We start from the raw sequence: 24,625 nt of genomic DNA, 5'->3' as shown, positions 1-24,625 counted from the left end.
GTCAAGATTCATCATCATGTTTTTTGAAATCCATATGGCTTCCTTTCTTCTGTTGAACACAATAAGAGCAAAAAGAATAGTTCCCCCAAAAATGAAAATGCTGTCATCATTTCACTGTATTTAGGTTTGCTTCCCACAGATGAAAGAAAGTCATGCAGGTTTGGAACGATATGAAGTTGAGTAAATTACAAAAGATTTTTTATTTGATTTTTGAGTGAACACGGAACAAAAATATATGGGAATATACTGCAAAATATAATGCAATATATTACATAATACATTTCCATATATGGGAAACTAGTGCTTATATTTTTCAATATACTGCAATATATGCATTGACCATGTATGGCTAGCCTATATTGATACATAAAAAATATTCAGAAATGAAGACAAATAGCAATACATGTAATATTCATAAAGTTTTATCCTATATTGTGTCTCTATTGCACACATACATGTTCACACATATACACACATTCACAGAATGAGTTACAGCAGATTTCTAGTTCCCAGCATGCTTTGCTTCTGACTGTTAAAGGAGAGCAAATGTTAAAATTAAGTGTTATTTCATGTGCTTTGCTCAATATTAATATAGGGGGAGATCTGTTAGTTTTTAATATTCTATTATTTGGGAATTTAAAAGGTTTTCTGGAATGAGTGTTTGGGGTTACAATTGTGCTGAAGAGTAGAGCCTGTGGTTAGTTTGACGATTGGCCTGAGACCAGTAAGACCATATGTTACTATATTTCAAAGGTAATGGCTGTGCCCTCTTCAGTACAGTGATAGTCTCTTTAGCAGGTGTGCTAGATCTATTGTTAACTAGCTTAAAAAATGAAACATTTATAAAGTAAACAATTATAAAATATAAGAAATATATTACATTATATATTTCTGTGTGTTTATACTGCATGAGTAAATATATGTTCAATATATTTATACACATGCAATACCATATCTTGTCACATATACATCTATATATTATGAAGTGTATTACTGAATATAAAATTACATACATTATGATATATTAGTCAATAAATATATAGTCACATATTTTTCAATATATGAATACAAAATCTGGACTCTGAGGATGCAAAACATCGAAACATTGAGAAAATCGCCTTTAAAGTTGTCCATTTATATTCACGATTGTGCTGCGTTCACTCACAAAAATAAATGTTTTATATATTTCCGGTAAGAAATTTACAAAATATCTTATTGGAACATGATCTTTACTCAATATCCTAATGATTTTTGGCATAAAAGAAAAATCGATAATTTTGACCCATACAATGTATTGTTGGCTTTTGCCACAAATATACCCATGCGACATGTGACTGGTTTTGTCATCCAGGGTCACATATATTATTCTGTATATTTTCAAATATACCGTTAAATCATTTACAGGGCAATATATTTTCATTGCTTAACCCTTGTGTTATGTTGCGGGTCAATTTGACCCGTTTAGATTTTCTAGTTGTTGGAAATACTGGTTAACCTATGTTTTTTTTCTTGATATTGTGTGACTTTTTCTCATTTATCATCATGAACATGCATGCAAAGTTTCAACATGCTGGTGTTTTTTGACATATACAAACAAAATTATTGTTACTTTCGTGATGTTCGCGGGTCAATTTGACCCGCATATTTTAACGCTCTAAGGCAACTGTAAGGACCCAAAAGAATAACATTTCTTGGTTATACTTTGTTATTTTATTATTTTACTACCTTATGAAGCTAAAAAATTAGGTTTTCCACACTTATTTCAATACAGAAAAATATTTTGTCAGCCACAGATGGTAAAAATTACCTATCATTTATTTTTTCAAGCTACCTGAAATAATACTAAACCTTTTTTTTTTTTCTTGATATTTTGTGACTTTTTCACATTTATCATCATGAACATGCAAGTTTCAACATGCTGGTGTTTTTATTTTGACATATACAAACAAAATTACTATTACGTTTGTGATGTTCGCAGGTCAATTTGACCATCATAGGCAGCTATTCAAAAGCAACTGTACAGACACAAAATAAAAACATTTATTTTATGTACGTCAGGGCATCAACTCCAGTTCTAAAGTGTAAGTCTATCTAAAAGTGCTCTAACCCAAACCAAACACACTTGAAAAAGCTAAATCATGGTGTTCAGAATTAATTGTAAATTACAAATGAAAATCTTTGACAGACACAGATAGTAAAATAAGCTCTCATTTATATATTCAAGATATCTGAAATATCTTGAGACTTCGACATAGACAGCAGGAAAAATGAGCTCAGATTAATTGATTAATTGTTCAGTTATGATGTTCTAAGCAAAAAAAAAAAAAAAGTAAAAAAAAATGTATATGCAAATATATATAAATATAATGTATATTCAAATTTTGTCAAAACAAAACAGTTTTAAAAAATGGTTAAAAAACATTTTCATTAAATCTCATCTTCAGATATATATTTTTTGGAATATTTGACAAATGTTGATATTAAAAGTTTACAGTTTGTACCTGAATCTTTGTTGTTTTTCATAGTGTGATTTTTGAGGAATTGTATTGAATCCAATTAGGGTCAATTTGACCCGAACCATAAGGGGAGTGCACAGAATTCCAACATAACACAAGGGTTAAAGGATCCCTCTAACAGCAAACTACAGCAGCCTTGAAAATGGCCTGCCAGCCTGCTTACTGAACAGATTTTGCAGGAAGCCTCATTTACTGGATAACACAGTTTGAGTTTCCACGTTACAAGAAACCATACTATGAATTGTGACAGAGAATCCCAGTGCAATCTTTCTCCCAGCAGCCCACTGCATGTAATCCTGCTGAACATGTAAAGCAGTAACTAAAGAGTCTGTAAAGCCCGTTTCATTCATTATTAAGAACAATCTACAGGTATCTCTCCTGTTTGACCATCCACCTCATCTACCTCTGGTCTGTACCCTCTGAAAGTCAGTTTCATATGCCGTCTTCATGTATGCCCTTCCATACACACACACATGCACAGTGTGGTGATGGAAACGGGTCTATTTCACTTCTAGAATATACAAAATGTGAGTATAAACAACATTATAGTAATGTTGAGGTACTTTCTCATCAACTCTGTTGTGTGATTTAAAAATTCTGCAGTCTGTTAGAGAGAGTGATGATTGGTCCCCTCATGTACCCTTTGAGAAGCTTAAAGGGATAGTTCATCCAAAAATGAAATTTCTGTCACCATTTAGTCACCCTCCTTAATATAGTTCCTCATTTTGTGTGTGTGTGTGTGTGTGTTGAAAACTTTTTTATTTACAGTAGCTTATTTGCTAAATTGGATTGTTGGTAAATCTGACTCTTTTAACATGCTTTGTGTACAATTCTGCACCATCATTTTTATCAAAACTCAATTTCTGCATTTTGTTTCTTTTGTAAAGATTTTAAGCTTAATGAAGACTTCTGACCCTAGTGCTGTGAAAATCTTACCGCTTGATCTAATAGCTTTGGTCAAACTATCATCCAAAATTTCTATGAATATTAATAGGCCTTTTGCCAGAACAGTATCGATTAACTTCTGTGTGTGAAGAAGGGTGATGCTGAGTAGAGCAAGACCACCAACGGTTCTGTTTGAGCCTGTCAAAGGAAGTAGGGAGTTCAAGGTGTGATGTGGCCTCTTTAGACTGGTGTATGTGGGTGTGTGTATGTTTTTAAGGATCTGTAGCAGGACTAAGAGACCATCTACAGGGAGAAAGGACAGGGGCGAAGAGAGGGTCCCCGCCGTGGATTTAGTGTTTGACAGTGGCAACCTGCTGAATGCTGCTGCAGAGCTCACACGAGGACGACTGATGGTCCTGACAGCACAAACAGCATTCATCCCTCCATAGAGCGGGCCTGCAGTGCTCCTAATCTGTCATACACACACACACACCATTCAAACATGCACCAGACTTCAACTCACATCCCTCCTGTATTCATCAGAGTTTTAGCCAAAACAAATTAACAAGGCAAAGTAGCACTCAATACACACATATAAAACTGACAATCAGCCCAATCGCTCAAACAACTTATCCATCATCCTTCAAAACTCCCCAGTGAATGAGTGTAAATGTGTGTGCATCATGTGTCGAGGCAACTTCTGGGTAAAAGCAGGACTCTTTAATGTTGCCTTGTGAGGTGAATGCGCTACAGATGTATGCGCAGATTTGATGGGCTGATGTGAACGAGGCTGGGGTGTTTAGCGGGCCAAAACCTAGAGAGCACAGCTGGTGAGCAGCTGGGGCCAGTTGTGCCGGAGACCGATGGCAGGGGTGCCCATCGCTCACTGTAACCAGAGAGTTTGGGAACAGATTAATAGATGCTCAGAGGTTAAGTAAACATAATCTGATAGAACTCTGGCTGCATTTAAGGCTGTTGGCTTTGCTTTGCTGGCTCTTTCATCACTGTAACGCCTCTCAACCCCAGTGCTCTTAACGCTCCTAATATTTGGAAAAGGATTTAAGGAGAGGGGCCTGGCACAGTAACCAACATCATGCTCTCTTCCAAAATATTCCACTTGAGGGTCTTAAGTCAGGCCTGTTTATCTAACCTAAGCTATGTCTTATCTAATAACACAGTAGCAATGCTGATGATATCATCCACCCTGAACATACTACACTCAATCAAACTTTTTCCAGTGGCATCTATGAAATGCTTTGCCATTGACCACCTGTATAACTTTCTTATTTTGAAAGAGTGCTGTTACTGTTTTGCCCACACAATGAATGAGTAGCCTAAGTGGGGTCCAAAACAACATTAACTAATATTGTATCGACAAGAAAAGAAAAATTCTAAATATACTCTTTCCACAAAAGAAAGAAAGTCATATAGGTTTGGAATAACATGAGGGTAAGTAAATGACTGAATGAGTGAATTCATTCATTTTTGGGTGAACTATCCTTTTAAGAAACAAAATAAAACCGTCCTCTGTTCCAAAACCTAATAAACTGCACCACTATCTACTGTCTAAAAGTTCAATATATTTGAACTAAAACTTGTCTAAAAGACTTCAAAAGTCACTGATTTGGGATATTTCGGGCCAAAAAGGGAAACTTATTGGCCTTGGCGAAACATCGGTCGACCGCTACTAAAAACGCGGCACTAAAAGAAGTTCAACTTTTAAAACGCTCAGACCTAGCCCTCTTTTCCGTTCCACTAACCTGTGTCTCGTGTTTTTAACAGCAAAAACGCGTTCTGTGTGACACCTGAGTTTTGGTGTGCTCTCAAGGACAGCATGAAGATTCCCACTGCTCTGATAAAAGGGCTCACTTTCTTCAGCAAATGCCCACATTTCAGACACGTGCGGTCCACTTTAATTGGCCTTTTCTGTAAAGGTGGACTTTAATTACTTTGTTCCTGGATTAAAGGCCTCAGACTGTTCAGACGAGAACTGGGTTATAACCTTTACTACTCTCGATCTCTTTTTCTGTTTTTCTTTCTCTCTCACTCTCTGCACACAGTAAGGTCAATGTATTCGGGGGAAAACGGGTCCAGAAAAATTCCCTAGCCTCAAAAGAATCCCCAAATGTGATCTATCACCTTAAAGGTCACTGAAAGACACACAGCACACAGTTGATTAAGTCTTACATACGTATGACAGAAATGTTCAATTCAGTCTTCGTATCTCTCTATTTCTTTTTACCAATAAAAAATGTTGAAGATTATAATATTTTTATTTTTACAAATAAAATTGTGATGACAGTATTTTCATTTTTAGGTGAACTATTCCGTTAATTCAATTACCCTCTGGACAAAAACTACCCTTGATTCTGATTTCCCAAGGCCCCCCAAAAATGAATTTAGCAGAAAAACATTTGCTCTTTTTGTTTCGCAAGCGTTAACACCCACATCAGTGGAGTAACGGGCTAAACAGAAATGAGAATGAATGGAAGGTCTGTTTGATAAATAGCCATGTTCCCACTGAAATGCATAAAAAGTGTGTATGTGTGTATGAGCCCTCGTCCTTCAGAGCGGCATTGCACTGCTCAACCTGTGCGGTCAGTACTGAGTGATAGACTAATCGATGTGTGGCCTAATCAGCCAGCTTAACTCTAATACCCAGGACAGGTTCACATTATTATCATATCAGACTCCACATGTTTAGAGGTGACATGGAAAAGGCAAAAAGATTAAAGTCAATTTTACAGAAGAGCCTTCACAGCTTCTGTTATTTTGCCCAGTTCAGGATGACTTTTATCTGATGCCCGACCAAAAAGTGTGCTGAAAAACACATGCGGCATACCATAATGAACTAGCACTCTCGTTTGCAGTCGGTGCCATGCTGTGTGGAGTAATTCAGAAGCTGGAAGGCAGATGGCCCCAGCTGAGCGTGAAGCTTTTATGTGTTCAGACCCCAAAACCACCTCCACCACTACAGTCTAGCCCGTCCTACCCTTACTGAGCCCTTATCAAAGTTGTGAAACTCAGGCCAACACTTTTGGAGGACGGGTAGGGTGAGGGGCGCTCACGAATCATCTATAAACACCTTTACACAAACTGTTTACAGGCAGTAAATGATGCATTAAACAGAAAACAGGATGGCTGGTGGATTTAAAGGGGCTGGGTTGGGTTAGGTAGTGCATGTTGGCTTCACACAACTGTCGATCTCTCAAAAGTGGTTGTTGCACACACATTTAAACGCTAGGGTTGGGAACCGAGAATTTTCCATTTTTTAAAAAGACCAAGATAGGTTTGGTTTTGTTAATGGTTACAGACTGGTATAGCTCATTTGGTAACATGTAGGTTAAGATACACATTTTGTCAGCAGTGTTTTATGAAAATAAATTAATACAAAAAATGCTACCACAGTATTATTATGCAGCTATAACGCTGAGTTCAAGGAAGACGATGATGAAGGTGATACAAGGTTTATAGCCAACGTGCAAAACAGCATGCAAACATAACACGAACAATATCGGACAAAGAACTGAACACAAGCAGGAACTTATATAGAGACGATTAACTAAAAGACGAACATCTGTGATAAGTGTTAGTGTCCATAGCAAGCGGAATCCTCCGTCTCTCTCTTGAAACGAACACGGAAGTGACTTAAACTGCGATTCATCGACTGACTGCTAGAGACAGGCTCCAAAACAGAGCAAGTTCCATATACTCCCCATGTTATTATGCCCAACTCTACAGCAGAAAAAAAAAAAAAAAAACATTTTACAGCCTGGTACAAAAAGTGGTTTTGGTCTATAAAGCTAATTTTGCCCTTCATGACAACTGTGAGGGGGGTGAATTTTTTTATAACTAATCCGTTTAAATTATATTAAGCCTTAAAGGTCTGCATAATTAAGGGCGTGGCCACTTGAGTGACAGGTGGATTGCAGCTGCTGTTACTACTAGCCGTTTGTCTGCTGTCTGTTAGCCGTCACGTCACCTCAGCTAATCTTTGCCCATTTTCGCTTCATCTGGGAGTGACACGCTGCCAAGATGGCAACGGCTGGCTCCACCCACTTTCAAAAATGCTCTTCAGAAACCTACGGGTGACGTCACGGACACTACGTCCATATTTTTTTACAGTCTATGGTCCATGGTGACTGATGAATGGAGGGAAAATACAACAAAATAACACATGTGACAAGTGAAAACCAAAACAACCTGAAGATGACTGTGACAGCACCATACACCTGGATGATGCGACTGCAGCCATAGTGAGCCAGACCAGTAAGCCACACCAGCTTATTAGTGGAGAGGAGACAGAGTGATGAAGCCAATCAGTATGGGGATGATTAGAAGGCCAAGATGATGGATAGAGGCAAATGGGCAAATTTGGCCAGGATGCCAGGGTTAGGCTAAACCATGACTCTTTTTGTAAAGGATTTTTAATGACCAGAGAGTCAGAACCTCGGTTTAACGTCTCATCCGAAGAACAGTGCTTTTTGACAGTGTAGTGTGTCCCCATCACTATACTGGGGCGTTAGGACCCACACAGACCACAGGTAAGCACCCAATGCTGGCCTCACTAACACCTCTTCCAGCAGCTACCTAGTTTTCCTAGAAGGTCTCCCATCCAGGTACTGACCAGGCTCAACCCTACTTAGCTTCAGTGGGCAACCAGTCTTGGGCTACTACAGGGTGATATGGCTGCTGGCCATATTACATACATTACCTCACTATTTTGCAAAGGAATATCATGTCTTTTTTTCCCCAAATATTTATTCCTTAAAAGTACTTAAAAGAATCATTAATAGAACCCCTAAGGAACGAAAATCATTAAGAGGAATAAGAACCAGAACGTTAATCATTAAAATTCGTCTCGATTCCCATCCCAAATGACCACATCTTGAGCTGTCAAGCAAACAGACACTGAGGGGCAATGTTGACTCGTTATGTACAACTGCACTCCAAAATGCCAAAGACAACCTGGCACCAATTAAACTCTGGCCCTAAAAAGACATTCCCCTGCAGGCAAATCGGGTGAGCTAGACGTCAACCAAGCTTTTATCACAGAAGCAGCTCTGCATTGTGTCAAAGTGGCAAATATTCACAAAAAGACTACATTAAAAGGCTGATTTGTTTTTTTAAATTATTGTTGTCTGTAATTGGTCAAACTTATTCAAATCATGTGAAGATTAAATCACTGCAGGCTCTTTAGAGTCAGTGTTTTTGGAAAGGGAGGAGTGGGAAAATGACGCGAGGGAGAGAAAACTTATAGGCCTAGCAAGAGATACAGAGAAAAGCAGTCACTATCAAGAGAACTCTGGCCTTATTGGAACAATCCAGCACAAAAACAGTCATTTAACTTTTCTGTCAAGTGTCATAGTTATAATTCACTGTTTCATGATTACTGTCAGCTCACTTTACAGACCAGTGCTTGTGCTAATGGAAAATTGAAGTGAATAGACTCTCCAAACACAAAGCTTTGATATCTCAATTATATTTCTCATTATATTGCCTGTAGTGGTGGGTGATATACCAGTAGACACGATTAACCGATATAAAATTGTCAACCGGTAGAGATTTTCGACTATCGTCACTATTGAGGTTACACTCACGTGATGTTGCTGTGCTGCATAGTCACCAAAGCTTATCATTTGCATGCGTTTTTTTAAGTATTGCCGTTTAAAAACAAGTGATTTTAAACCATTGAAACGCAATAAGCAACGAAAGAGAACTCACTGCGCTATATGCGCGCTTGAGTACTGATCTGAGTTCTTTATGCCGCCTAATTGAGCTTCAATGGTAAAATACACATACTTATGTGCCCGTCTTTGCAAGTATCCTCGTAAACACAGTGATTTATATCTTAAGTGAATGTAAACAGTACAGAACATAAAGAAAATGCATGAGTAACAGTATATTGGATCTGTGCATTCGGTCTTAAAGTGACAACAGCCTAATAAACCTGCTGTCATCTGTGTCATTAATGTTAATCAAACAACAGAAGAGAAAATCTCTCAATGCATTTGACTGAATCATTTTTTTTTTCACTTTAAAAGGAATAAATGTATATTTAATTTAGATAGTGAAGATATGCAGTGTTTTTTATACATTTGATAGCTTTACAATTTATGTAGGCTAGACTAGTAATTCTTAAGTGCTTGAAGTTTATCAGGTCTATTTCTTTGTTGTACTGCAGGTTTTTTTTTTTTTTTTTTTTTTTTTATGTAGGCTAGTATTAGTTTTTTGGGATATTGGTGACAAAAATTATGAAATTTCAATGGTATACATTTTTTTGATTATATCAAAAAACCTAAAAGAAAAAATAATATATTGTGATTTAGTTCTCATGAAATAAAATGACTCATATAGTGATATAAGATTTTGGTCATATCACCCACCCCTAATTGCATGAGCAAAGCCCAAGGTCTACAAATTGGCAGCATGAAACTATGTAGACTATATCATTAAAAATACTTCTCACAATTACCTCTCAAAACCGAACACATGACATATTGAGTTTTTACAAAAAAAATGAACAAAGCTATTTTTCTGGACAGAAGATGTACAGAACAGTTGATATTCTTGTTAATAATGGCCACAAAAATGTAAGAGAAATCATTTTGAGTGAAAGTGAGGTCATCCACTACTAGGCTTGAAAAGAAATCAATCCTAAAATTGATTAAATGTTGCATCTAGAGACTCTTTGAGCCTTTGAGCCAGGCTAATCAGAAACTCAGCACCGCTAGGACGTGTGAATGCTTGTTGAAACCGCTACGCGTGAAGCTGCTGGGATATGCGAAGCCTTCTCGTCTTGATCTTCCGCTGAAATTTGGAAACAGAATCTGGCCACCGCACTGTCAACACTTCCCGCTGCTTGTTGCGTGTCAATCAATGATGGGTGCAAGGGCGGCTTTTAGAGGGTCCCAAGGGTGACTGCTTAGAGCACGCTCGGTTTAACATGCCAACAGCCGGGTGGGAGTAAACAGAGAGGGATATAAACTGGGGTATTGACTTCATGATCAATTCTATTGATCAGCGAGCTCCCTCTCCTTCAGCAGGCACGCTGAGCCCTCACAAAGTCTCCATCTCGCCCTCTGCTGACTCCAGAGCACAGGCAGACTGGAAACCTGCCCAGATCTGCAGCCGAGACACCTTCCTCTAGGAGGAGACAGAGAGGAGACTCAACCACCATCTACCAGGGAGTCATCTGTCAAAAGTGAGATTCATCTGGTCTACTTGAAACCCACAAATTACATTTTGAAAATACTAAATAAAACAAGCAAGGTCTCTGAGTCATGGGTGGGAACAAATGTAAAACTTCCTAATTAGTCACTAAAAACAATTGATCAACCAAATCAGAATATTGGGGGGTTAAGTGTTGAAAATGGCCTTGAACATATAAAAGCCAGGTTCAAGTCTGGCTTATGTCACATTGCAATCCCTGGAGTCTGTCTATCCTCTCTAATCAAAGTGCAAAAGGCCATAAATAAATTAAAAACAACCCTGGTATGTTTGAGCGCGGCAAATACACTCTAATCACGATATATTCTTAGTCACTGACAGCATTCTGTGAAAAACGGATGGCGTGAAAAGAAAGAGAGCTTAATTGAAGCCTTTTCTGCCAGCTCCGAGTGTATCCAGCAAGTAGAAATCATCTTCAGCTTTGTGACAGCCGCTGCCACTGATCCAATGGGACAAGCCAGGAGGGGCGGTGTGGGTCATCGTTCTGTCAAATAAGATTCACATATCCACAACGCGGGCTGGCACACCAAATGACCTCCCTGTTTACGAGACTGCTGGTGATAACACACATCATCTCATTAGTCACATACCACCCCTGATCTGCCATGGCACCTCCACTTACAAATGGCAGCTAAGCGCTAAATTTACCCTCGTTACGCTTGCGCTCCAATCACAAAAGGGCTGCTGTCTTTTGGGCTGAAGATTACAATTTGCTATGGACGGACACGCCGGTATCATTGCCGGTCTGTCGGGCTTCAGGTGGAAATAGAGATAAATGCACGGTGCAAGTAGAAGCTACTCACATCCAACGTGCATCTCCACCAGCAAGATTCGCAGACCGAGTGGATGTGACAGGCCTGTCTCATTTACAAACACCACCGAGGGCTGGGTTTCATGCAAAGCAGAGCCCACCAGCAGAGATCCCTCTAAGATGAAGTTTACCTCACTAAGGTGGAGAATAGCTCTGGGTTACAAGCTCAGATGCAGCTGAAATCTCAGGTACCTTTGAAAGTGAGAGAGCACCACCCGTTATCTCGTGACGGCACAGGATCTTCTCGTAATCCTGCCTCCCAGTTGCGAGGAAATTTCTCAAAACAAATCTGCGAGGCACCGGGCTGATAATGCGAACCTAATCAGGAGGAAAAAATATAATCCGCTGGCACCCTTAACTAGTATTTCATATCCTCGTCATCTCTCTTTCAGCTTCCTTTTTTCTCTTTGCCGCTTCCACTTGTGCTAATTCGTATTGGATTTTCATTCGTTCACCTTTCTGCGAGCATCAATTTCAGATGGCATGAGAAAGTAATATTCCAGCAATAAAGCTTGATTTACACCCTTTGCCTGGCTCCCCCTCTTGCTTTTTATACTTGATCATTTAGTGGGGATCGTATAACTGTATATCAGACGCAAATGAAATCAGGTCCCGTGCACATTAAGGCCATGTAGAGTTGCAGCTAACATCCCCAGCGATCCAGCCGCCCGGCTCCCCGGCAAGCCAAGGGCAGAGTCCCATTCATTTTCAGGCCCATTTCCTCCTATGATTAGGCGATCAATCAATCCGAGCCTTCAATCTCATCAGGCAGACGGGATTATCTGCCCATCTCCCCCTCCGTTACTCGCTCTCTCCCTCTCTTGAGCTCTCTCTCACAGAGCGGCACATTAACATCAGATCAAGTATCAGCAAGCGCATGCGGTCTGTAACGTCAAACAGACCACAGACAGACATCTCTTCATCTTTCCCTTCTCCTAATACCCCCACAGCTCCCATAGTGCACTGCATGCAAGCACGAACGGAGAGACTGACAAAGAGGCACGTCTTTAAAGCGCTTGTCAAGGTATTAAGCCATAGGCCTACTTCAGGGAGCATCCTTTCAAAATAGATGAATTGCTTCTTAGACCATCACAACACCACTTGTATGTCTCAAAGACAAAGCCCGACCTGTCTCTGTAAATTGTGGCTATAGGCTCATTTGTCCGTGCGGGTTCCTACACGTCTACTAAATCATCCTACCTGTCCTTTGACGTGTCAGAGATTCCATACACTTGCCCGCCCGTGTCTTCCCACAATACACCGGGGAGGACAAACACTATTTATCGGACAAGTCTATATAAAGCTTTCTCAGTGTCAGAGAGGGTAAGAGAATATGCCCTATAAAAGCCCAGCCACTCAGACCCTGTTTTTACAATGATCCGCACTCACTCTTGTTTACACAAGCGTAATAGCAAGTAAACTGCTACTTGTAAACAGCAGAATGCCATTTAATGTGACTGGCTGGGTCATGGTTGTTTCTCTTTACAACAGGACCGATGCCACAGAGGTTTGGGAAGGGCAGACGTAGAGTTCAGAGAAAATGTGCGTTTATTCGGTCCACGTTGAACTTGAGATGTACAGAGAAAACGGATCACAAATGATCCTCTTTATGCCATAGACATGTGTGTACAGTGAAACTACAGACTATCTGTCAAAACAACATTTCACACATATTGTAAACTCCAAACTTGGTCCAGTATGAGAAAGATTACCAAAAACAGTGGCCCTCTAAAGATCAATATTCAGCAGTTGTCTAAATGTCAGTGTATTTGACTTAAAATATTAGAATCAAAATATTATAATAAAAGTGGCATCTGCAAACATATGAAAGATTTTGTCAAGTTTACATGGGTGTCCTAGTAGAGTAACCACAGATGTGATTCATTAACTATGAACATGCTCAAATATTTGACAACCAGAAACTAATGAAATCCTAATTTTAAACAGCACTGTTTTTCATAGTTTAAAACAAACACATTATTTGAGAAAGGTTTTGTACAACAGCTATTTGTAATATGAAGAATAAAGTGTGAGCACTTGCATTCAATTCATGTCTACTCCTGAAGTACCAAAAAGTTAGGCTATATTTCTATTTAAAAGTTTAATTAAGCATTGTAAAAAAAAAATCATCTTGCAATATAGATAATATAAATAATATAGAAAGCGGTATTGCGATGTATTTTTTGTTTTTGGAACGCAAGACTTTTATGATATTCATCTTTATGGAGGCTTGAAAGTACTTGTCCCCATTATTTGTAGTAATTGCATTGAAAATGGTCACTACACAGTAGATGTGTTTGACAAAAGCAAATGTTGAGCACAGAAAAAAATGATTAATGACAGAAGTGAACAATATCTTTGAGCCCAATTAGTCATCTATTTATTTAGGCAACTGACCATCTAGTTGATGTTGAAAAATGAAAATAATACACAATTTTTCACATCCATATTGCAGTAATAGCTTCAAAAAATTGGATGATCAAAATACAACATAAAATGGTTTTCTAATGTAAATTCTAATAATTGAAATTTATAATCGCAATTACATTATCAAGGGAAATACTCAACAATTAGGATGTCAAAATCATGCACCTCTTTCATTCTTGTTAGAATATTCTCTGACACTTCCAAAAATACAGCTAAAATCTACATTCTTAAAATAAAGTCTTGCTCAAACCTCCAGCGCTCCTTAAAGCATAGAGATGACATTTATTCTTTCCTGAAGCTGGAAGACACTTTGGGGTCCTTTACTCTCTGAAATTTTCATCATCTTTCATCAAAGCTAGGTGCGCATTATCCTCTCCCACAATCCTTAGCAGCAGCCCTGAACCTGTGACATGACACCACCCGCATTCATCAGTCATCAGCGGCCAGAATCATCTAAAAAAACAGCTCCTCTTTTAATTCTGAGAAGGAATCCAATGAATTAGTAATACATTTACATGAGCTGAGAGCAAGTGTGGGTAAAGAAATTACTCTCTTCATGTCGTGGCAAGTACTCTTTTCCTCTCTGACTGGTATGCGCAGATGAAAAAGGGCATCTGAAAAATATTCAATGCGAGACCACTTAATGGAAAAGTGAGAAAATATAACCCAAAAAGCTTTTTGATGTAAAGAAACTTAATTCTATTAAAAATACAGATCAAACTGTCAGGCTTTCATTATGGTACAATACCTTTTAGCAGTCATGCACTGTCGTAATAAAGTTTCAAAGTACCTCAAAATATCAGATTTCCTGCCGTTCATATCAGACTCAGTGAACAGCACAAGGACTTACTGTAAAGTCAATTTGACACAGTGGCCTTAAAAATAATTTAGCCAACATTTAAACAATGTAAAGTTTTGCATGGCCCTATCTCCTATCTTTTATCTCTCCTATCCTTACTGTGACTTTCGGAGCGAAAAAGCAATAAAGCGACCCTGAGTATAAATAGGCACTATAAAAAGTAGAGTATAAAATGTATAGGAAAAGACTATAAAAAGCAACGTTTTCGTCTTACTGGCAGACTGTCTCGGATCAGCCAGTGAGCAAAAGCCAGACCTGAAATACTTGTGAAAACAGTGCAGACTTTTCACTAGGAATAAAGACTTCTTTTCATCAGTTCTTGTTAAGTTTATGCTCAAGAATGCTTTTCTTTATGCATTTTGGCATTTTTTGAGTATGAATGCATTTGTTCATGCTTATAGGCCTAATTAAAGTTACAAACGTTATTCAGTCAAGAGCAGAGAGTGATTTTCTTCTACTTTTGTTATTTTATTAACATAACAGACAGCATCAGGTTTATTAGGCTGCTGTCACTTTAAGAGTTTATGCACAGATCCAATATACTGTGTTACACAACATGCGTTTTCTCTCAACTTTACGTTCCAAAACTGACTGTTTAACTGAGTCCTCGCCAAGAAGGCCATTTTGGCTAGCCTGGCAAGCCAGACCTACATCAAGATGTTAGGTCTGGCAACTCACCATAGACACGGCTCAATCCGAGGGGCGGGATAAACGGCTGTCTTTCAAATTCCCTCTGCACGCAATAGGACAGCGCTACAACCAACCAGAGAGTTTTCCCAACAGCGGAGCTAACGTTAGTTGATAGATTCAACTTTTGCCGTATCTGGCCGGCAAAACTACGAACACATCTTCCTTTTTTAAGAATGACTTAAGTGCCGTTCTTTGCTCTTTTCTCAAAGAAAAACTTAACTCCAAGTCCTCCAGAGACGCGGGCCAAAGCCGATTCGAAAGACTGTTCGCCAGCAGCAGCAACTCTTCTTTATTTTCAAGTAGCAGGGAACCGTCGCAACTCTGTCGTCATTATGTTAAGCCCGCCCCGCCTACTCTATACACGATGTGATTGGCCTGACCCAATTTAGGGTTTTCCAGCTCGAAAGTCAACGGAGAGTTGCTAGACTACCCTGGCTGCAAAATAAATTTTGCTGCCGCTAGGGTGCGTCTAGATTTCTAGGCTACTTTTTGGCATAATTCTGTGTGTATTTGACCGTTTAAGTGCAGTAAGCCACTCATTTTGGTTCTTGCGACTCACAAGCTGTATAAAAGGCGGCATGGAGGTAAGATCTTACGGATTTATGAATGAGCCGCTCATTTTAAAATCTTCCCGGTCTACTGACATTTGTCATGACATCCGTTTCAAACATTACAATGCTCTACCATGAGTAAATCCACTTCACCAGCTAATTACTCTTCGACAGCGATGCCATAGAAGTAAAAAACTAAGTTCAAAGACAATATTCTAAAAATGGCTGCGCGTTTGTTTCTCTGGCACATAGGCCTAAGGTCTACGAGATGAATAAATTCTTGCGACCCGACGCCCATTATCATTTACGGGCTGATATCGTGTAGTCTGAAACTGGCATAATGTTCCCATCCCCATCTTTTGAGCCCCTTGAATCACACTTTGTCAGTCATTAAAACTGAGTACTTAACAACAGCAATTTCAAAGGGCCTATTTTTGCAAATCTTGCCTTAACAGTTGCGGTACATAAAATACGCCGGGAGCAGATAGTCTCCTTCAAAAGTACATGCATTATAGAATACCATTCGTCTGGTCTGGATTATCCATTGTCTCCTTAATGGGGCTGGTCATCTGCGCAGACAAATTCAACATGAAGGTCAGAAGTACAAAGCTCTGTGGCACACAAACTGAAAATTCCCTCGAGCAGCAGTAAAGAAAAGAAAGTGAACCACAGCCTCAGTTGACAGCTAAAGCTCCTCAGATCTCCAATAGGCCCCCTCATTGTCCTAAAAGCCAGTCGCCCCCGCAATAAACGGTTTTAATAACATATCACAATCCCCAAGTGTACTTTGCCTTTGTTTTCCACATGTAACCAGTTCTAATTAGGCAATGTGCTGCAAAACTTACTGAGGTCTGGCTGCCTCTGATCACAATAGCTAGTTGTCTCTTCTACCACAGCTGTAATTAATGAGAAAACCAGGAGACTCTTTCATGAAAAAAGGAAGATTTAGGGGAAAAAAGTACATGATAGAGAGAATATATGGCTTAAAGTCTGCCGGATAGACCTTGCCGTTCTCATCATCTGTGACAAAAAGCCTGATCTCTGTCAGTGCTGATGCAACCTGGTTCGTATTAGTAAAGAAATGCACCAAAAGCCAAAATCATTGCAGAGAAAACAAATGGCACGGAGAACATCTACACCAGATGAACCATGACTGATCATCAAAATAAAGTGTAACACTCATATCTCTGTGGAATCAGACAGGATGTGCTTCATTTACATGGGACGGCGGAAAGAAATAAAGCATGTAACATAAAATGGCCCAGGTTTGTCATGTTTCAAATAAATAAATAAATACAACCTGTTTGTCAGATTTACCTAGTAAATATGTCTTTTTTGGAACATTTATTGCTATTAAATATAAAAGACATTAGATATAAATCTCAATTATAAAAACACTTAGGCTAATGAACACCCTTTATTTTACATTTACCACCCCATATGGTTACTTTATTCTGTAACATTTTACAACAAGGTTCTAGCCAACATGTTAAACTTTGTTCATTTTAATTATACCCTTTTTTTAGTATGGTTAGGTTAGTGAATTCATGTTAATGTTAACTTATTTTGACATATAAGCATAAGCAGCCTTATCGTGTTCATTTCTGGACTGGAGATTTAAGGTAGACGCCATCCGGCAAACCAACATGATCGAGAGGGAAATTCATTCAATATTAGATATCAATAACATTTATCTGCTTAATAAGGTAATGAGAAGATTGTAAATCTGACACCAATTGCATTAACAAACTCCAGCAATCTGATTAGCAGTAATTCAGTATTATAAAAGAAAATCTACAGCTAATGGAAACATCCCGGCAGTCTCAGTAATAAAATAAACTCTCTGTGAGCCATGCTTCACTTGCAGCTCTTCTTGAATGTGATAATTGCAATTACACCACACATTGAATAAACAAGCAATTAACACTGCTTCTTTAAAAACTTTACAAATTAGTCTTATTATACTTGGAGGGAAAACATGTTTTAAGCTTTTTAAAGGTGTTGTCAATTATTCTCAATAAACTTTGGCCTAAAAACAAACGTGTGTCTAGTAGCCCAAGCACAAACACTAGCAGGTAACGTTATTGCATGTTAGAATATTAGACAGACTTTGATTATGTTTATAAAAGAAGAGGTGTGCTACAGATTCTAACCAAACCATCGTATGTTTCATGTCTAAATGGTTATGAGACGGAATAAACAAATTATTTCATAAAATTAATTCATCTACCTGTTGCACATTATAGGCAGTGCTTCATTTCACCCGTGAATCGTGATTTGATGACTGTTTCACGCTGATTTCATCTTCTTAATGCTGTAGCCGTTTGACTTCCAGTATATTCAGTTACAACAGTCAATAAAGACAGAAATCTCTGCGCTGTTACTTGTTCATCATTTCTAAACGCCCGCTCCGCCGCCCCTCTCTCCCGCCTCACCCACCCGTACACATCCTGCTCACAGCCTGACAAACAGCGCAGCGAGCCAATGATCATTCAGAACACGCCTGTCAAAGATTTGACTACCAATCGCAGTAGGAGCTGCGGCCAGGTGGGCGGAACTCTGCCAGAGAAAGGCGCTGGTCTCCATGGAAACATGCCAAACATGAAGCTACGCGGCTGATGAAAATGTCGTTTGAGGATCTTCATAGAGAGTAGCGCGAGGCAAAGGTGTCTTGGTAACCTGTAGCCGCTCTTTATAAAACATGACATTTTGTGTAGGTTTATTTCATTCAGTAATATAACATGGTGTACTGTAGCTAGCACATGGAGATACTCATATGTAAAAAAAACAACAACATGACAAATACAAAGTCAAGCGAGTGCAATATTATGGTTGCGGTAATTAGAGTTAAGCTTAATGTTGTTTATCAATAGTGAAAACAACCAATTTGTCCTGACTCCTGATTAAACATGAAATCATAACTCAAACAGCCTTTAGGGTCCTTTAAAAAGGTTAAGTAACGTATATTGCAAATAACGACCGATTGCAAAATTGTAGGGATGTTCAATTCAACTCTGCAGATTTTGAGGGAGATCGTGGTTTTTAGCTGCTTGATATCGAAATAAACACATCTAACTTTAATGTAATTGCCAGGGGTGCACACTGCACATAACTGGTCCGCAGGTGAGTAGTATGCACAGCAGAAAACGTGGAGGGAAGCACTTTTGACTACCAACATTTTTGGGGACAGAGACGGTTTACTTACTGGTGTAGGATTTTTCTCCATCTCTGGTAAGATGGCAATCATAATGATGAGTGTGTTCATTAATTACTAGGGGTGCAACAGATCGCAGTTTATCCGTGATCCATACGGACCAGGCCCCACGGTTCAGCACGCGTGTGATTCGCGGATTAACTGCCAAGTTTAACCATCATAGAGTGAAAGTTTATCATGGATGTGTTTTGTCTTGCCAGTTTACACATTCAAACGATCTTAAACGCGGAAGAAGAGGCAAAAATTGGGACTCGCGCGCTGTTATCTGAGAAGCGTGCGCACGCAGAGAGAGAGAGGCGCGTTTCAGACACGCTCGGCTCCATGCACGAACGCTGCTGACGTATTTCCGGTAGAATCTCAGCCAGCGTCTTTACTTCCGCATAGCGCGTTCAATAGAGCTGGTAAGTCCCGCCCCCTCCGCTAACCCCGCTGGACCTCTAGGTTGAAAAATCGTCAATGCAAGTGAATGGGAGAAAATAATTATTTTCTGGTCCCGTTTGAATTGTGCCATGAATGTGAACGTATGTTGTCTGTGAATTTTTTTTATAATCTTTCGTGTGAAGAATGCTACAATTTAGCGGGTAGAAGTTTGATACGGTTAGACTTTGTGTGAGAGCACTTTGTGGACTACAACTCTTCGCTGCTTTCGACGCGTTTGAAACGTCACCACCACTAGCACACGGACACTAGCTCACGGATCCCGCTAAACATGACTGTGTCTTTGGTGCACTTCACCGCCTTCTTTCAGGGAGTGGACAAAATCGTTGAGGTTGGTGAAAACCACGGGTAAGTCAACTTTATGGGGTGACGTCACATAGGCGACATGTAGTCTTTCTCGTTATGTCTTTTCCACAACTGCTAGCCGAAGAATCATACCATATACTGTCAAACTCGTAACATGAAAGATTATATAAAAAATTCACAGACAACATATGTTCACATTCATGGCACAATTCAAACGGGACCAGAAAATAATTATTTTCTCCCATTCACTTGCATTGACGATTTTTCAACCTAGAGGTCCAGCGGGGTTTTACGGAAGGGGCGGGACTTACCAGCTCTATAGACCTTATGTAGCCCCGCCCCTTTTTAGCGCTGCGCTCGTTGTCTTTTGACTTCGGTCTGTATTTTCACAGTGATATTGCGTATTTATGAATGAACGGCTCGTTTTAAAATCTTCCCGGTCTACTGACATTTGTTAAGACATCTGCTTTAAACATTACAATCCTCATGATAACTTTCGTTAACTTTACATTAAGTAAATCCACTTAAAAAAGCTATTACTCCTGGACAGCAATGCCATAGGAATATACAGAGCGACCGCAAAACGGAAGTTCAAAGACAATATTCTAAAGATGGTGGCGCCCTCGTTTCTCTGGCGCATAAGGTCTATAGTGATGTGTACTAGCGCCAAAACTTAATTAAAATTAATTTTCTCAGAAACGGAGACAACGATTTTAGAAACCAATTAGTCGGATTTTGCATGATATGAGAGAATACTCACCCTCAAAGTTGTCGATGTAGCTCGAAATATATAATTTAAAGCCCTTCTCTTTCTTACTCTTAGGTGTGACAGCTAACTGCCTCACAATATTGTTAACATCATTCACGTTAACCGCTGGAAGTTCTTGTAAACAGCGAGTGTAATTTACCATTATCTCCACCGAATGCAAAAGCGGCTTCTGACGCAGCACCGGATATAACTGGGCGGACTGAGACAAAACGCGGAACGTGCATAGAGCCTATTGATTCCTCTTTCGCGGTTACTTGCGGTTACACATACACTCAAAATTATGTCAAAATACCCGTCTCGGCAAAGTATTCTCTCGGCTATGTCATAAGTGAACAGTTGAGAAAAAAGCGGATCTGTGTGTCAGTATATTCGGTCCATGTATTCAGTCTTAAAGTGACAGCAGCCTGATTTTCCTGCTGTTGTCTGTGTCATTAAAGTTACTACTACTACTTCTCTTCGTCCCCTATGGGACATAAGGCTTCATTGAGCACTTTCCTTTGTATTCGGTCCCTGGCAGCATGTTGGGCCTCTCCCCATGACAGGTTCACATGTTCTAGCTCTTGTGTCACAGGTCTGTGGCAGGTGGTTTTGGGCCTCCCACGTTTTCTTTTGCCAGGTGGTGTCCATCTTAGGGCGACTTTTGTGATGCTGTCCTGCTCCATCCTTAACACATGTCCTAGCCATCTCAGGCGTCTGTCTGTAATCTCCTTGGTGATGCTCCGGCTTCCCGTTTTCTTGTACAGTTCATTGTTGGAGATGTTATTAGGCCAAAATATCTGGCATATTCGTCGGAGGCATCCATTATGGAACACTTCCATTCTCCTCATGTCAGTTTTGATAACTCGCCAGCTCTCTGAGCCGTACAGCAGAACAGACTTTACATTGCAGTTATAGGTGTCATTAAAGTTAACAAAATAAAAACAAAATCATCATCATCTACCATGTTCAAGAGAAAAGAAGATAGGGAGGAGAGCAGTCAGGAGGAAAGTGGTGACGACAGCTTGTAGGATAAGTGTGTTGTGTAAAGCGTAAGTACCAAGCAGCATCTCCAGGTGCTCCCTTGAGAACCAGACCAAAAAAGTTAAGTGCACCCCTGTTAATTACGTATGCTTGCTAAGTCGAAGCATGGGGGCATTTAATAACTGTCATTAAGAATTCATAGAGGTTTTAGCTCGTTTTAGTATTATTTATATTTTATTGTAAAAAGAACCAAGAGAACCGAACTACAAGTGAACACATCCTTAAAGACCACAGCAAATTCTTTTGTTTGAGGTTCACTGAGAAAAGTACACGTTAATGTATTACGCTAGCTTTTCTCTATTGTCAGTTATAGGTTAGAGCTGAAGGTGAAATGAAGTCATCAGTTTAATCAGAAGATTACGTGCAAACAAAAGCATTCCTTAGGCTCTGCGAGATTTATCTGGGCAATGAAAGTACATGGCCACCGAAGCCTGTGACTCATGAGCGCACTAAGACTTGGCAATGTCTTTGTTACAAACTGAGATTATTAAAAAGATGTCCCGCAGCAACTCATTATACCATCAGCTTAGGCCATTTTTCTCCTAACCCCTTAATTAAATTTGAATCTTATGAAAAATAAAGAAAAATCAACAGCTATCTAACTGCTGGCTAGTCTGACATTGTGCCAGCAGGCAGGTGCCTTGTCCCTGCCGTTCAACTGCATGCTTGCAGCTCATTCTCATCCCCGTCGTCCGCCTTGACCATCCAAATCTCTTAAGTCTGTCCGTCCGTCCTCCAGTTTTTCCTCCAGTCCGGTCAATTGTGTGTGGCTCATTTATTTCTGCAACATGGATGGATCTGGGAATAAATGATTTAATGGAACTGTGCATTACTTCAAACCGACTACACCCATCCTTTAAAGTCTTTCAAGGCTGTTTTATTGATTTAAAAATTCCTCAGCTTAGTGCTCAAATCTGTCCCATTAACTCTGAATGCTGGTTAGCCGCATACCAATAGTTAATGTTCTCTTTTACAATCAAGACAATGCAATTTTCTATGACATTGTGGTGACAGAATAGCTGCAAAAAAAATGTCCATTTCTTGAGCGCTTTCATTCTCTTTGTGTTATATCTAATTCCACATACATGAAAGGACATGAAAGTGATTGACTGGTGAATAGCTTAGACAGACACCGAAAACACAATTATATTGTGTGTAAAACCGTGTCTGTCGTCACTAATTATCGGCTTTGTGAATGTCACTGTTTAGAGAAACAGCTCATCCACCGAGAACTGAGAAGTTAAGCAGGATTTTGTCAGAGTGAATCTTTTTTTATTATTATTTCATGTCCCACAACAAAAAGACAGTTCGTAAACACATTTTCTCAACCTTCGTTTCGTAAAACGTTCCGCAAAGCCTGTCATTTGTCTCATTGAAAGATTTCTGTAACTTATGAAAACATTCAGAACTTTTAAGGTCCTAAGGCTCCTAAGGTTCTGTCTAAATGGTGCTCCCCCCTTCAATTCCTTTGAAATGTGCTTAAATCAAAAATTATGAAATGAAAAAAGTTTGATATTTCTGTACTTGCCTTTTCTTTTGAAACATTTAAAAAAGAGGGGGGAAAACAAAAAGAGAAATGGGCTAGTAGTTTCCTAAAATGGACTAGAGCCTGGGCTCCATGTTTAAGAGGAAGAGCAGCTGACCTAGGAACTGACATCGCAGTCCTGTTCTCTCAACATCGTGCTCTTAAACAAGGCGCTTCAGTCGACCCTGGAAGACTGTCAGTTAGTTCACTGTAAGTGGCTCTGGATGAAAAGCAGCTTCTAAATGGAAAGTGAATAAGTACAATAAAAGCAACCGCTGCCTAAAATTATCTGTGCATGCAACCTAAGTGAATACATAAATTAATTTAGCTTTGAAAACGTTATTGCAAAAGAATCTCATGTCTGAAAAGCTGATATAGATACCTGCTCATGTACTGTATTCTGAAGCTTTACAGTTTGTGTGGATAATAGGGAGATCATGACATGTTACTGCTGTGCAGAGGTAAAAGCACATTATCTAAACAGTTTGACAAAATTGAGTTTTGTGTGAAATCAGGTCTCTTAAGACTATGATCTTGTCTTTAGAAAAAGTAAAAAAAAAAAAAAAAAAAGTAATGATATCAAATCAGTCAAAATGAAATCATAAAAGATTCTGTTTTGGCACAGTTGCTGCGTTTTGCATTTTAGGGCAATATATTGTCAGGTTGGTTTGTGTTCATGTCTGTTATTTTGAAGATAGTCATGTTTCCCGGTTTCTTGTCATGTGACTTCCTTGCCCTCATGTGATCATGTCTTGTGCTTCCCTTGTCTTATAGAAATGTTTACGTTGATGTTATAGTTGGACAAGTATTTGGAGGTCTCCTAAAATAGATTTACATGCATTGAAGGTCATTTCTAAACCAAGATGGTTGCTTACGGTCACCTATGATCAGTATTTATGACAACAATATGACTTTTCTATTAAATAGTAGGAAAAAATGAAATGAACACCATTTGACAGAATGTGGATGGAAATTGGGAGGCAGCAACTCTCGGCAGGTTCTTCTCTGATCTGAGAGAAGTCAGATGAAAATAAGCAGAGAGGGAGACAGGAGGAGGTGGGGGAAAGTGAATTATCAATCTGCTTTACATTTGAAGGTGATTAGAATTCTTCATTTCTTTTGTGTGGACCTGGGCAGAGAGAGGAGAAGCGCTGTGGGGTGACGGGTTAATTGAAGAATAATACCCTTCAGAATGATGGATTTTGGTGACTTGAGATGTCAGAATCCATTATGGGGAATTTAAATTTGCAATTAAAGAAGGAGGTAGGGTGCAAGATTCTCTCGTTTTAATTTTCCCTCTCCAATCACCCCCACTTTATTAATAATGCTCTGCATTACATGTCCGGCCACCCTATTACGTCTACGTCTACCTCCCTATGTTTGG

At 39.3% G+C, this 24,625-nt stretch overlaps 1 protein-coding gene across 1 annotated transcript in view; it reads right to left on the bottom strand.

Moving 5' to 3' along the window:
• pmfbp1 (polyamine modulated factor 1 binding protein 1) overlaps positions 1 to 18,408 on the bottom strand; it is a 212,449-nt gene extending 194,041 nt beyond the window's left edge. The window contains exon 1 of the mRNA XM_079865493.1: positions 18,200 to 18,408. The gene's annotated coding sequence lies outside the window, so the exon portion shown is untranslated. The remainder of the gene's footprint in view (positions 1 to 18,199) is intronic.
• Positions 18,409 to 24,625: the final 6,217 nt, after the last annotated feature.

This window comes from Squalius cephalus, assembly GCF_949319135.1.
Source record: "Squalius cephalus genome assembly, chromosome: 3".
Classification (NCBI taxonomy): Eukaryota; Metazoa; Chordata; class Actinopteri; order Cypriniformes; family Leuciscidae; genus Squalius; species Squalius cephalus.
The sequence above is the reverse complement of the archived record's forward strand: the minus strand, read 5'-3'. Positions and strand labels throughout refer to the sequence as shown.